This window comes from Bos grunniens, chromosome 6 (assembly GCF_055505025.1).
Source record: "Bos grunniens cultivar Pamir isolate PY7600 chromosome 6, Bosgru_T2T1.0, whole genome shotgun sequence".
Lineage (NCBI taxonomy): Eukaryota > Metazoa > Chordata > Mammalia > Artiodactyla > Bovidae > Bos > Bos grunniens.
Window position 1 is genome coordinate 109,714,555 of NC_141170.1, and position 15,528 is coordinate 109,730,082.

Below are 15,528 nucleotides of genomic sequence, written 5' to 3' on the forward strand. Positions count from 1 at the left end.
TGTTGAACGAATAATCCAAAAAGTCTATCTGACCCTGATAGGTTATAACAAATATTTTCAATGGAGTACTTCAGTAAACCAAGGGAATATTTCAGGTACATATCAAATTTTAAATTATTTGAATAACTATGTATAGGAAAAGGAATACATCAAGGCTGTATATTGTCACCCTGCTTATTTAACTTCTATGCAGAGTACATCATGAGAAATGCTGGGCTGGAAGAAACACAAGCTGGAATCAAGATTGCTGGGAGAAATATCAATAACCTCAGATATGCAGATGACACCACCCTTATGGCAGAAAGTGAAAAGTAACTAAAGAGCCTCTTGATGAAAGTGAAAGAGGAAAGTGAAAAAGTTGGCTTAAAGCCCAACATTCAGAAAACGAAGATCATGGCATCTGGTCCCATCACTTTATGGGAAATAGATGGGGAAACAGTAGAAACAGTGGTTGACTTTATTTTTCTGGGCTCCAAAATCACTGCAGATGGTGACTGCAGCCATGAAATTAAAAGATGCTTACTCCTTGGAAGGAAAGTTATGACCAACCTAGATAGCATATTCAAAAGCAGAGATATTACTTTGCCAACAAAGGTCCGTCTAGTCAAGGCTATGGTTTTTCCAGTGGTCATGTGTGGATGTGAGTGTTGGACTGTGAAAAAAGCTGAGCACCGAAGAATTGATGCTTTTGAACTGTGGTGTTGGAGAAGTCTCTTGAGAGTCCCTTGAACTGCAAGGAGATCCAACCATTCCATCCTAAAGGAGATCAGTCCTGGGTGTTCATTGGAAGGACTGATGCTAAAGCTGAAACTCCAGTACTTTGGTTACCTCATGCAAAGAGTTGATTCATTGGAAAAGACTCTGATGCTGGGAGGGATTGGGGGCAGGAGGAGAAGGGGATGACAGAGGATGAAATGGCTGGATGGCACCACTGACTCAATGGACATGAGTTTGAGTGAACTCTGGGAGTTGGTGATGGACAGGGAGGCCTGGTGTGCTGCGATTCATGGGGTCGGCAAAGAGTTGGACACAACTGAGTGACTGAACTGAACTGAACTGACTCTGTATATGTATATACCTTGGTATATACACACTTGTCCTCTGCATTTAATCAATTCCATGGTTATATTTTCACATCATCTTTAAATTTATTTTAATTTTCAGTATATCATTTTGAATACATTCAACAGTCAGAGATCCCATAAAATAAATAGGAAGGTATTCTCATTTCCAAAAGCTGGTGTTTGAATAACAATGTTCCTTCCATTTTATTTCTTACTGAACAACTTTATTACATTGAGAGTTGGCTTTAGGCATCTTTACCAACTTTTATTTTGGTTGTTGGAAGAACATTGAAATAATCCTATAGGAGAGAATATTTTGAAATACAATATGTATACCGGAAAAGGGATTTTAATGAATCTAAAATTGAAGCTTTCCTATACCCTCTTGTTGACTCAGCCTCATCCCTGGAACTTGCTTTCCACTGCCTCCTCCAGTTGTGGTAAGAATTCTGCTCAGTTTAGCTACTCCCCATCTCACTATCTGATCACCCTAACACACTTTCAGCAAGAATTCTAAGTTGATTTTGTAGAAGACCCCTTACCCCTGCTATCTCCTCTTAGTAATTTTTCACTCAGTGACTTTCTCACTATTAGTTCAGTTCAGTTCAGTCACTCAGTTGTGTCCGACTTTTTGCGACCCCATGAATCGCAGCACACCAGGCCTCCCTGTCCATCACCAACTTCTGGAGTTCACCCACTCATGTCCCTCGAGTCAGTGTTGCCATCCAGCCATCTCATCCTCTGTCGTCCCCTTCTCCTCCTGCCCCCAATCCGTCCCAGCATCAGAGTCTTTTCCAATGAGTCAACTCTTCGCATGAGGAGGCCAAAGTACTGGAGTTTCAGCTTCAGCCTCATTCCTTCCAAAGAAATCCCAGGGCTGATCTCCTTCAGAATGGACTGGTTGGATCTCCTTGCAGTCCAAGGGACTCTCAAGAGTCTTCTCCAACACCACAGTTCAAAAGCCTCAATTCTTCGGTGCTCAGCCTTCTTCACAGTCCAACTCTCACATCCATACATGACCACAGGAAAAACCATAGCCTTGACTAGACGAAACTTTCTTGGCAAAGTAATGTCTCTGCTTTTGAATATGCTCTCTAGGTTGGTCATAACTTTCCTTCCAAGGAGTAAGCGTCTTTTAATTTCATGGCTGCAGCCACCTCCTTTGTGACTGCCTTTGTTATTTTGGGAGTTGATCTCTTGCAGAAAGTCTTTCTTACCATTTTATAACAACTGGCAGAATAAGTTTTTTGCTAGCAATCTTATCTATCATTTTATTCTCAGCATCTATAATAGTGCATGGCATGTAGAAAAACAGTGTGCATCCAGAAGGAATGAATGTATACCATGATTAATAATGGTAAGTACACAAGAAGGTTAAAGTTTATACATATCTGTGCATATATAACATATTGATATGTACACATGTAAGATGGTATAACAAAGACCTCTGGCCCTCAGAATCTGGGGCTGGACTGTCAGTATGACTCCTGTAGTGTCTGATGTGTTGTGTAACTTTGAGTAAGTTATCAACTTCTTGAAGCTTCAGTTTGCTCATTTGTATAATGCAGTTAAGAAAAGTACCTGAATTATATAGTTATAAGGCAACAATAAATTGGTTAATACATTTGAATCTTTGAAAAATAAGATCACATATTGTCAATAGACAGTAGTTACTATCATCACTAAGTGTATTAGCATTAGTAATACCCACTGACCTGGTATGTAATGCCATGTACTAAAGGAACTATTCACACACATCCAATCTGAAAAATACATAGTCTATCCATTTGAAATTAAACATTGGTGCACTAATGCTTTCCATCTGCTCTGTGTGCTCTTACCGTGTCTTCCTGCTTATAACATAACCCAAGTTTCTAGATGTTACCATTCTGTCACTATGAAACAAGCAGGGATGAACACAACAAGCCATGCCAATGCTGTAACTAATCAAACATATAGAATATATTGTGTATTTTGACTCTCACACAAAACTCTACAAAGGCAGGGATTTGGGTTTTATTCAATTTTATCTCCCCAAAGTTTAAGTGCAATCACAGAATTAAGTCATTTAGAAATGGTATTTACATTATTACCACATTACTATTGATTGAGATGGAAAGTCTTCATTAGTGATTTAGTTATATATCACACAATGAAGTATATCTTTTAGAAATGAAAATAGTTGTAGATTTAATTAAAGTATTAAATTACTGTGCTAAGTTGCTTCAGTCGTGTCCGACTCTGTGCAACCCCATAGATGTCAGCCAACCAGGCTCCCCCATCCCTGGGATTCTCCAGGCAGGAACACTGGAGTGGGTTGCCATTTCCTTCTCCAATGCATTACTGTAGAGATAAATCCTAAATAAAATTTAATTGAAGAAACTGAATCAGACTCTAATGTTTTCATTTCTAATTTTTTAGTGCACATTTGATATTTAAAATAGCATTTCATGTGTAAATGGTATAATGATCTCCGTTGTAGTTAATGTAGTATTTATTTAAGTGAATTTTGGGGCTAATTCAGTGTTCACGTCCACTGTGCTAACATGTTTTATATTATCAACTGTTCTTTTTAAATCATTAGTCTATAAGATATTTTTTCAGGATATTACTAAATTTATGATCATGTATGCAACTTATTTGGAGAAGGCAATGGCAACCCAGTCCAGTACTCTTGCCTGGAAAATCCCATGGATGGAGGAGCCTGGTGGGCTGCAGTCCATGGGGTCGCTAAGAGTCGGACACAACTGAGCAACTTCACTCTCACTTTTCACTTTCCTACATTGGAGAAGGAAATGGCAACCCACTCCAGTGTTCTTGCCTGGAGAATCCCAGAGACGGGGGAGCCTCATGGACTGACGTCTATGGGGTCACACAGAGTCAGACACGACTGAAGTGACTTAGCAGCAGCAGCAGCAGCATGCAGCTTATTACAGGTGCTATTCTTACTGCATTTTAGAAGATACAAAACATTGCTTACTATTATTGGGAATATAGTTCTGTGTTAGAATGTGCATTTGAGAGCTAAATCCAATGCTACTCCTGTTACACTTTGGATATGAAGGGAAATATATAGTAGAGGAAAAAAGTGTGTTTCACTGGAAACTTTAGACTATCCTATTAGCAGTGTGTTTCTGGAAAGAAATGAGCAAAATTGTTACATGGGTAAAAATCTAACAGTCTTTATGGATCTTTAAGTTTTATTTATTCTGAGTAGTACAGGAGATTAGAGAAATTGGGAAATTACCTTTACTACCTTTGTGTTCTGCCATTGAAGAAAAATAAATTTTCCATAATTTTCTGTCACTAATGTTTTTAACTTATGCAAGAGTGTGCATAAGTTGTGCTTGAGACCAGATGCCTAAACAGAGAAAAATTAAGAGTAGATTTGAGAATGCATTGCATTTTAAAACAAAAGATTAGAATGGAAATTCTGAATTTGGAATAATAGAATTCATAATAATAATGATAAAATTGCTATATGAAATTTGAAAATTGATAAATCTATGCCCATTTCTATATAGCCACTGGGTATATCCACTACAGTTTTTAAAAATTTACAATTGCTTTTGATACTGAGATAACTGCCCTAAAATGCTTTCTATGTATTATGCTGTTCAATAAGTGAACCACTAGTCCCTTCCTTAGGACCAATCTATTTCTGTGTCTAAGTATTCCTGAAATTCAAACATTTTCTGGGGACCATATTTTTTGTTGCTGTCTACTTAGATGAAAAATGGTCACCAACCTCAGTCATTAATCATGTAGATCATAGAGAAAGGTAGGGAGAACCTTTTAGTTCAGAGTCACTTAAGTTCATTTTTGAGGCTAAAATTACAAAAAACTATATACCATATTCATCAGTAGTTCACACTATTGTCAACATTTTCTTCAGTATATTCCCCGTGGAATTATTGTAAATAAGTTTATCTCAGACATTTAGTTACAAAGCTTCCTTATTGATCATAGTTTTCCTTGTGCTAAGATAAATGATATTTTAAATACTCAGTGTATCCCTTCTGGGCTTCCCTGGTAGCTCAGCTGGTAAAGAATCCACTTGCAATATGGAGACCCTGGTTCAATACCTGGGTTGGGAAGATCCACTGGAGAAGGGATAGTATCCAATTCAAGCAAAATTTTTCATATTTGTTAAACTCAGTTTCTGTGTTAATTATGCCTTAGTTTCTGTGTTATAAAAAGATCTCTATAAAGTATCAGTCAGTCTCACACTTCTTAGAAATAAGTCATGTTAAATAGCATCCTTTAATACATTATGAGACAGTAGCTGCTAAAATGGGCTGCACAAAACCCTGAATTATATGTGACACTGAAAATGCATGCCTATTAAGTCTCTGAATCATTTACTATTTTACTCTCCCACCCCCCCACCCCCTGCCCCACACTTGTGATTATACAGGAGACCTATACCTTTTCTGAGATAATGCTTTAATTAATGCTCATGGAGAATTGTTTCCTGGAGAAAATGCAGTGTAGACCCAATTACTCTTTGAAATGCATGCTTCTTCTTACTGGATTGTATCTGCACAGTGTGATGCTGTAAGACTACCTAGAGGTTATATTTCTTCAGTTCTGCATAGTAGTAATGAGCATTTAAATCAGTTTAATTCTTTCATATTTGCATATATTCAAACCTGGGAGGGGAAACAAAACTAAAGCATTAGAAATGTGAAATTAATGTTTTTAATTAAAACACTTTGCAGTCCTCATACTAAAGCCTGGTATTATGATTATTATTCCTTCTACAGATGAATTCTCCCTATATTTAAAAAAGCTGGTATTACTTCAAAAAAACACTCTTGAAGACTAGATTATATACCTTCACTACTAGAAGGAGATGATGAAAATATTTAAATAACACAAAATAAAATAAATATACGGACATTGCATGTTTATAGTGGTAGAAAATTAGTGAAGCAGAAATACTAGAATTATATTTCTTATAACAAATTCTATGAAAACACAGCCTGCTATTTGAATATAAAAACTGAAAGCTGGTATAGGTTATATATGAAGAAAAAGTTCTTGAAACCTAGATAAAAGTTTTACAGGTAAAACCTTATGGCTATATGGCAACAGTCTTGATGAATAGCTTTTTAGTTCTGTGAACAAAAGGAGTTATTAGCAGACAGATGGTTGTGTTCCAAACTTCCAGTTACAAGTCACATGTTACCTCTGATTTCCCACAGAAACCACTCTTTGGCTAACAGCAAATACACACAGAGAAATATTCATTAATAAAATAAAATTTGGATCATCTAATATTATCAATGCACATTATTTTAAGATCACTTGTTACACTGTGTTTGATTCTTATTACTATTCTGTTTCATTCTCTAAAGCTATAGGCTTTGAAAATCTGGCTTGGAACACTCGAAAGACTGCAGACATAAGAATAAGTCTTCATTGGTAACAATGTCATTCTTCTGCTAGTTCATTCAGTAAAGATTTAACTAAATTTTCAATTCATGTATATCTTAATATCATATGACAGTCATTTAAAAAATTTTTGAAATTGTTTTTGGCAGCCTTGGATGTTTACCAGCATACCTCAGTGGACCACCTTCCAAAGTCAATTAAATCACAGCATATTGCCTGAGAACTGCATCTCATGAGCTGCTTATACCCATGTGTTGCTTCCTTCTTCATTTCTGGAATAAATATCAAAAGAGAATGTTACTATCACTCGGTCTACATTTCTAGTTCTTTCTCATTCCCATTACCCATAATGTTCAACCTACATGTTTCTTTCTTGTCAGATGTAACTCATCTGTCATAACTTCCCTTAAGGCTCCCTGCTTTAAAAAAAACCTCACCTGTTCTCCTCAGAAAGTGGAATTTTCCTCCTGTGAGCCACCATGTCACATTGTCCACTGTTGGTTCATTTATCATAATCTTGACTCTATCATAATTGGTTTTATATTTAACAATTACTACTCAAATTGTATCTCTTAATAAAACTCATTTACATCACTTTCATCACTGAGTTAGACATGGCTGAGCAACTAAACTGACATCACTTGTATAGCTCAGTTGGTAAGGAATCCACCTGCAATGCAGGAGACCTTGGTTAGATTCCTGGGTCAGGAAGATCCACTGGAAAAGAGATAGGTTATCCACTCCACTCTTCTTGGGCTTCCCTGGTGGCTCAGCTGGTAAAGAATACACCTGCAGTGGGGTAGACCTAGGTTTGATCCCTGGGTTGGGAATATCCCCTGGATAAGGTAAAAACTATCTACTCCAGTATTCTGGCCTGGAGAATTCCAAGGATCCAGGGTCGAACACTACTGAGCACCTTTCATTTTCACGTCACTTTTCACTGGGTGGGCACAAATATGGTCTAAGGTAATAATCTGTAAACACTTGATGTGTATCTATTTAAAATGTTAAGATATTGTAAACAATATAAACCAATTAGTTTTCAAATACAGGCATAGTCATAACTCTGACACTTTAAAAAAACTGTTACAACAGTATTGACTGTAATTAGTGAATTTGTATTCTATTGCTGTTATAACAAATTACTGCAAAGTTAGTGAAATGAAGAAAAAAAAAATAGTTTAAGAAAGTTCAAAAAGACCAGGGTGCCTAAAGCAGAAGGTAAGCAAGGAGAAGAGATCATTTCAAATTGAAGATGCATATTAATATATACAAATAAAGATGTCAGATCAGAATTTGATATGACAAGTCTGGGCTTGGAAGAGAGTCAGAGATGGAAACAGACCCAGCAAAGGGTTGATAGTACAAGCACTGAGACTGTATGGAGAAGCCAGTGAGGTAAAGTAAGAAGCAGGGGAGGGTCATGTCTGGACAGCCAAGTGCAAAAGGGTTTCAATATAGCTGTAATGATGTAGGTGGCTAACCAAAAAACTTAAGGGGATTTTAAAAATAAACTTACTTATTGTTTGATGAGGTAGATAACCTTTATTTCTATTGGGTTCATTAATTGAAGTAAAATGTAAGTGGGGAATGATTAATTTTTTAAAAGAGCATTTCTACCAGTTACAATTGTCATGTTCACACCTAATGCAAGAGTGTGTATTTTCAAGTAGCTTTTCCAAACCATTTGTCTCAATGCAAAACCTTTTTTCTCTTTACAGTCATACATGAACACTTTAGTTAGATACTTCAGTCATAAGTATAACTGGCACAAATAAGTTTGGAAGTAAACATAACTTGGTACTTGGTGGAAGCAGATATGTAAGGTTGGTAGATATTAAAGTACAGCCTACTAAGTGTCCTGTGAGTTGTGACTGTCACTTTGTTTTACAGAAAGAATGGAGAGCATCAGTGAAATGAGTAGGTAGGAAAAGGGTAAGAGGAATTCAATACATACCAAAAAGTTAAATGAATATATTGGGCATTACAGGATACTTTAAAACAATTACAGCTAATTCATCACCTAAACTTGTAAAGTAAATCAAGTGGCAGTTAAAAAATGTGTTCTTTAAAGACAGTCTCTTTATCCATTCATCTGTTGATGAACCTTTAGGTTGCTTCCATGTCTGGCTATTGTAAATAGTGCTGCAGTGAACACTGAGGTGCATGTGTCTTTTTGAATTGTGTTTTTCTCAGGATATATGCCCAGTAGTTGGATCGCTGGGTCATTCGGTAGTTCTATTTCTAGCTTAAGAAATCTCCATACTGGCTATATCAATCAACATTTCCACCAACAGTATAGGAGGGCTCTTTTTACTTACACCCTTTCTAGCATTTATTACTTGGTGGATTTTTTTGATGATGGCCATTCTGACCATGTGAGGTAACACACTGTAGTTCTGACCTGCATTTCTTTAATAATTAGTAAAGTTGAGCATCTTTTTCATATGCCTCTTGGCCATCTGTATGTCTTCTTTGGAGAAATGTCGATACAGTTTTTCTGTCCATTTTTTGATGGGGTTGTTTTTTGGATAGTTTCATGAGCTGTTTGCTCAGTCATAAAAAAGAATGAAATTGGGTCATTTGTAGAGATGTGAATGGACATAGTCTGTCATACAGAGGGAAATAAGTCAGAGAAAAATGAATATCATATATTAACACATATGTGAATTCTATAAAAATGGTAAACTCAAAATGGCTTAAAGACTTAAAAATATGACATGGCACCATAAAACTCTTAAAAGATAATATAGGCAAAACATTCTCTGAAATATAGTACCAATGTTTTCTTAGGTCAGTCTCTCAAGGCAATGGAAATAAAAGCAAAAATAAACAAATGGGACCTAATTAAACTTAAAAGCGTTTGCACAGCAAAGGAAACCATAAGCAAATAGAAAAAGGCAACACATGGGGGAAAAATGTTTGCAAACCATGCAATTGATAAAGAATTAATCTCCAAAATATACAAGTAGCTCAATCTAAAATGGGGAGGCATTTTTATGAAGAAGGTGGCCAACAGGCACATGGAAAGATGCCCAAGCACTAATTATTAGAAAAATGCAAATCAAAACTACGATGAGGTACCACCTCACACCAGACTGGACATTATTAGAAAATCTACAACTAATAAATGCTGCAAAGAGTGTGGAAAAAAGGAAACCCTCCTACACTGCTTATGGCAATGTAAATTAGTATAGCTACTATGGAAAATGATATGAAGATCACTTAAAATCTAAAAATAGAGTTGTCATACTATCCAGCAATCCCACTCCTGGGTATATATTTGGAGATAACTTTAATTTGAAAAGACAGATGCACTCCATTGTTCACAGCAGCATTGTTTACAATCACCAAGACATGGAAAAAAATGTCTACCTAAATGCCCATCAACCGATGAATGGACAAATAGGATTTGAAACACATTACTATTTAACCCTTAAAAAGAATGGAATAATGCCATTTGCACCACCGTTGCTAGACCTAGAGATGATAACACTAAGTGAAGTAAGTCAGAAAGACAAATACCATATGATATCACATATATGTGGGATCTAAAATATGACACAAATAAACTTATGAAACAAAAAGATTCACAAAGACAGAAAAAAAACTTATGGTTATCAAATGGGAAAGGTGGTGGAGAAGACAAAAATTAGGAGTTTGGGATTAGCAGATGCAAACTAATATATGTATAAAATAAACAAGGTCCTACTGTATAGCCCATGGAAATATATTTACTATCCTATAGTATAACATAATGAAAAAGATTATATATGAACTGAATCACTTTACTGTATACCAGAAACTAACACCACATTGTAAATTCTCTATACTTCAATAAAATATGTTCAACAGAAGAATTAAGTAAATTTCCCAAGTCTAATTTGTCAGAGTAACATAGGCAGTATTTGAACACAAAGATGTGGAGCCCAAATCCAGTTTTTCTACAAAATTTCTCTATATTAAATATAAATTTCACTTTAACATGACATTTTACAAACTTTTTTTATGATTTGAAGATCTTATTTTGAATCAGATTTAACATATTAAAGAATATATTAAATGACATAGTATTTCTAATGAATCATCTCTGTGGAGTGCAGTGTTTCATAGGCAACAAAGTCAGGTATTTGGCATGTATTAATGACTTCCTTTCTAATCTACTTCTATTAAATTATTTTCAGACATAAGTAATTTCGTGCTTTACACTTGTAAAAAATGTAACTCAGTTTTTTAAGTTGATACTATGTTTTTTTTTTTTTTAATTGCTATGCCACTACCATTTGATAAAGTTTTAACTGCAGACCAAAATGAATTGATAGCAGTTAGCAAGGAGAAAATCAATGAAGTAGGAAAAAAAAAAAAAAAAAAACTATAAAGAATTTTAATCATGGGCAAACACATTTTCATTAAGAAAGTCATTATATTATAAAGAACTCTTTTTAATTTTCCTCTGCAAGATTTTCAAAGAACACTGAAGGTCATATGAAAATGTAGACTACGTTCTTACATTTTTAATAAAAATTCATTTCAAACCCACTTCAAAAGCCATGTTTCTTTCTCATACAGCTCACATTTGTCCTGTAATTTCCCACTTTTCTTTTTCTCATGTTCTAATGGCTCTTCTGTACTTTTTTCATTTGATTACTGTGAGCTAGTGCTACAGTCGGAGAAGGCAATGGCACCCCACTCCAGTACTCTTGCCTGGAGAATCCCAGGGATGGGGGAGCCTAGTGGGCTGCTGTCTATGGGGTCGCACGACTGAAGCTAATTAGCAGCAGCAGCAGTGCTACAGTAGCAATGTAGTTAAGCAAAATTCATCCTATTTCTTTTAAGAATTTGTTTTGAATCTACTATAACTAGAGATTTATTTCTTTATAGTTTCAGTGATATAATCTATGTTTAAAGTATATACTCTTGACTGTGATAATGGCTTCATGTATATATAATTATATCAAGGCTTATTAGCATATGCCCCATGCTCAAATATGTCCTTGTTCCATTTTTAATCCCTCCCTCCTGCCCTGCTCCTCACACTATTCCCACAGAAAACTGACCTTTTTGTCATACTAGTTTTCGTATTCTAGGATTTATGTAAACAGAAAGAATGTCTTAGCTATTTCCTTCAGCAGGATTTCATTGCTTTTTATTACTGAATAGTATCTAACGATATGGATATATCACAGTTTGTTTATTCATTCACATACCAATAAACACGTAAGGCATTTCTACTTTCTGATAGAAAACAGGTATTATGAAAATTTATATGAGTTTGTGTATGGACATACACTTTCAGATTTCTTGGTTAAATACCTAAGAACTAGTGGTTTGGTCATATAATGGACATATACTTTATTTAAAAAAAATATTTTAATTGGAGGCTAATTACTTTACAATACACAATAGCGTAGTGGTTTTGGCCATACATTGACATGAATCAGCCACCAGTGTACATGTGTTCCCCATCCTGAACCCCCCTCCCACCTCCCTCTGCATCCCATCCCTCAGGGTCATTGTCTTTCTTTGGGATTGGAATGAAAACTGACCTTTTCCTGTCCTGTGGCCACTGCTGAGTTTTCCAAATTTGCTGACATATTGAGTGCAGCACTTTCACAGCATCATCTTTCAGGATTTGAAATAGCTCAACTGGAATTCCATCACCTCCACGAGCTTTGTTCATAGTGATGCCTTCTCAGGCCCACTTGACTTCACATTCCAGGATGTCTGGCTCTAGGTGAGTGATCACACCATCATGATTATCTTGGTCGTGAAGATCTTTTTTGTGCAGTTCTTATGTGTATTCTTGCCACCTCTTCTTAATATCTTCTGCGTCTGTTAGGTCCATACCATTTCTATCCTTTATCCAGCCCTCTTTGCATGAAATGTTCCCTTGGTATCTCTAATTTTCTTGAAGCGATCTCTAGGTTTTCCCATTTTGTTGTTTTCCTCTATTTCTTTGCATTGATCGCTGAGGAAGGCTTTCTCATCTATTCTTGCTATTCTTTGGAACTCTGCATTCAGATGCTATGTCTTTCCTTTTCTCCTTTGTTTTTTGCTTCTCTTCTTTTCACAGCTATTTGTAAGGCCTCCCCAGACAGCCATTTTGCTTTTATGCATTTTTTTTCCCATGGGGATGGTCTTGATCCCTGTCTCCTGTACAATGTCACGAACCTCATTCCATAGTTCATCAGGCACTCTATCTATCAGATCTAGTCCCTTAAATTGATTTCTCACTTCCACTGTATAATCATAAGGGATTTGATTTAGGTCATACATGAATGGTCTAGTGGTTTTCCCTACTTTCTTCAATTTAAGTCTGAATTTCGCAATAAGGAGTTCATGATCTGAGCCACAGTCAGCTCCTGGTCTTGTTTTAACTGACTGTATAGAGCTTCTCCATCTTTGGCTGCAAAGAATATAATCAATCTGATTTTGATGTTGACCATCTGGTGGTGTTCAAGTGTAGAGTCTTCTCTTGTGTTGTTGGAAGAGGGTGTTTGCTATGGCCAGTGCGTTCTCTTGGCAAAACTCTATTAGCTTTTGCCCTGTTTCATTCCGTATTCCAAGGCCAAATTTGCCTGTTACTCCAGGTGTTTCTTGACTTCCTACTTTTGCATTCCAGTCCCCTATAATGAAAAGGACATCTTTTTTGGGTGTTAGTTCTAAAAGGTCTTGTAGGTCTTCATAAAACCTTTCAACTTCATCTTCTTCAGCGTTACTGGTTGGGGCATAGACTTGGATTACTGTGATATTGAATGGTTTGCCTTGGAAACAAACAGAAATCATTCTGTCGTTTTTGAGATTGCACCAAAGTACTGCATTTCAGACTCTTTTGTTGACTCTAATGGCTACTCCATTTCTTCTAAGGGATTCCTGCCTGCAGTAGTAGATATAACGGTCATCTGAGTTAAATTCAGCCATTCCAGTCCATTTTAGTTCTCTGATTCCTAGAATGTTGATGTTCACTCTTGCCATCTCCTGTTTGACCACTTCCAGTTTGCCTTGACCCATGGACCTGGCATTCCAGGTTCCTATGCAATATTGCTCTTTACAGCATTGGACCTTGCTTCTATCACCAGTCCCATCCACAGCTGGGTATTCTTTTTGCTTTGGCTCCATCCCTTCATTCTTTCTGGAGTTATTTCTCCATTGATCTCCAGTAGCATATTGGGCACCTAGTGACCTGCGGAGTTCCTCTTTCAGTATCCTATCATTTTGCCTTTTCATACTGTTCATGGGGTTCTCAAGGCAAGAATACTGAAGGCTTTAAGTGCCTTTAAATGCCATACTGGACAATAGTACATCTTACAGTAGGTGGGGCAGGAAGCACAGCATTGTCCTCAGAACACGACTGCCCATGGGGTCCATGCTTGCATCAGAAGTGCTGGGCTGCCTTAACTGTTCTTATACCTGGCCCTTGTGCCCAGTGGGAGTGCTCACTGACTGGATAGATGCTACAGAAAAAAATAAAAGATATAACTTCTCATGGCATTGATGCAGGCATTTGGGTACAAGCAAGTAGATTTCCCTCCAGCTGCCTTCTTTTGCTTCTCTAATCACTTATATATTAGGTGGCCAAAGATCGTTTATAGCAAATTATTTAAGATTAAATGTGGCCAAGCTAACAAAATGGGAAGACTCTAAGCTCACCTCCTTCTCCCCTGGGCGCTCTAAAATTACAATGATCTATAGAGCAACTAACTATGAGAACAACATGAAAACTAATACAAAAGATTTTCTGGAACGAAAAAAGGAACTACAATGAAACAGGGAGGAGGAGAAGAGATCTGGTATATTCAAGATCCACATCTCCAGGTGGGTGACACAGAAATGGGAAGATACTCACAATTGTAGAAGCTCTCATTGCGGAGCAAATGAGCCAATCCCCATTTGGGGCTCCTCAGCCCAAGGGTCATGGACCAAAAGGATGCACCCCTAGAATATTTGGCTTTGAAGGTCACCTGTGGTCATGAGAATTAGAGGGCAGCAGGAAATGGGAACTCAGCTCTTCAAGGACATTTGCAAATTCTCACACATCCAAAACCCACTCTGAGACAATGTGAAGAGTGCAGTCTGTCTTCTGTGTACGAACCTTCAAGTTGCAAACTTTCAAAGATGTGAATGTGCATTCTATCAATGTTAGGCGTGAATGAAATTGCAGCTTGTCCTCCATCTCCTATAGATGATGATCCTTCAGCTTTACCATCTCCCACCTCCTCTCTCCCCTCCAGTCAGGTAAGAACTTTTCTTACCTGTTCACTTGATGCCAGGCCCTGTATGCCAGCTATTGCACTACAAGATAGTGTACTGTAAGAATGTTTTATTTTTCATGTTTTTTTAATGTATTATTCGTGTGAAAAGTGTTATAAACCTACTATAGCATAGTACTATATAGCTGATTGGATTAGTTGGGTACCATCTATGGGGTCACACAGAGTCAGACACTACTGAAGTGACTTACCAGCAGCAGCAGCATGCTGACTTTGTTGGACTTAAATTGGAACAGAACTCATTCATGTATAGGGGAATTACTGTACTATCAGTACCATTCTATGGGTCTTAGAACTTATTTGAAGCTATAATAACTGAAAATTTTTCCTAAACTGGGAAAGGAAACAGACACCTAGTTCAAGAAAACAAAGAGAGTCCCAAACCAAATCAACCCAAACAGGTTCATACTATAGTTAAAAATGGCAAAAATTAAAGAGAGTATTAAAAGTGGCAAGGGAAAAGCATACAGGGGAACTCCCATAGATTGCCTTTGCAGGAGAAATTCTACAGAAGGGAGTGGTATCATATATTTAAAGTGAAGAAAGGAAGGAAAAACCTACAACCAAGAATATACTACCCAGCAAAGCTTTCATTCAGATTTGAATTAGAAAACAAACTTTTACAGACAAGTGAAAACTAAAAGACTCAAGCATAACAACACCAGCTTTACAGGAAATGATAAAAGGGATTCTCTAAGCAGAAAAGGCCATGACTAGAAATATGAAAATTATGAAAGGGAAAATCTCAATGGCAAAGATGTGCTAAAGGTTGTAAATCAACCACGTATAAAGCTAGC

The 15,528-nt window shown here is 36.8% G+C and overlaps 2 long non-coding RNA genes across 7 annotated transcripts in view; one reads left to right on the forward strand and one right to left on the reverse strand.

Annotated features, from left to right (window-relative positions):
* Nucleotides 1–4,687: 4,687 nt before the first annotated feature.
* Nucleotides 4,688–6,767, forward strand: LOC147371192 (uncharacterized). The gene is made up of 2 exons (XR_015166292.1): nt 4,688–6,491; nt 6,611–6,767. It is a non-coding gene; the product is annotated as an uncharacterized LOC147371192 (long non-coding RNA).
* The window catches only part of LOC147371193 (uncharacterized), a 200,666-nt gene continuing 190,629 nt past the window's right edge, over nt 5,492–15,528 (reverse strand). For all 6 annotated transcript variants that reach the window (XR_015166288.1, XR_015166286.1, XR_015166290.1 and 3 more), the window contains one exon: nt 5,492–6,733. This is a non-coding gene — a long non-coding RNA (uncharacterized LOC147371193). The remainder of the gene's footprint in view (nt 6,734–15,528) is intronic.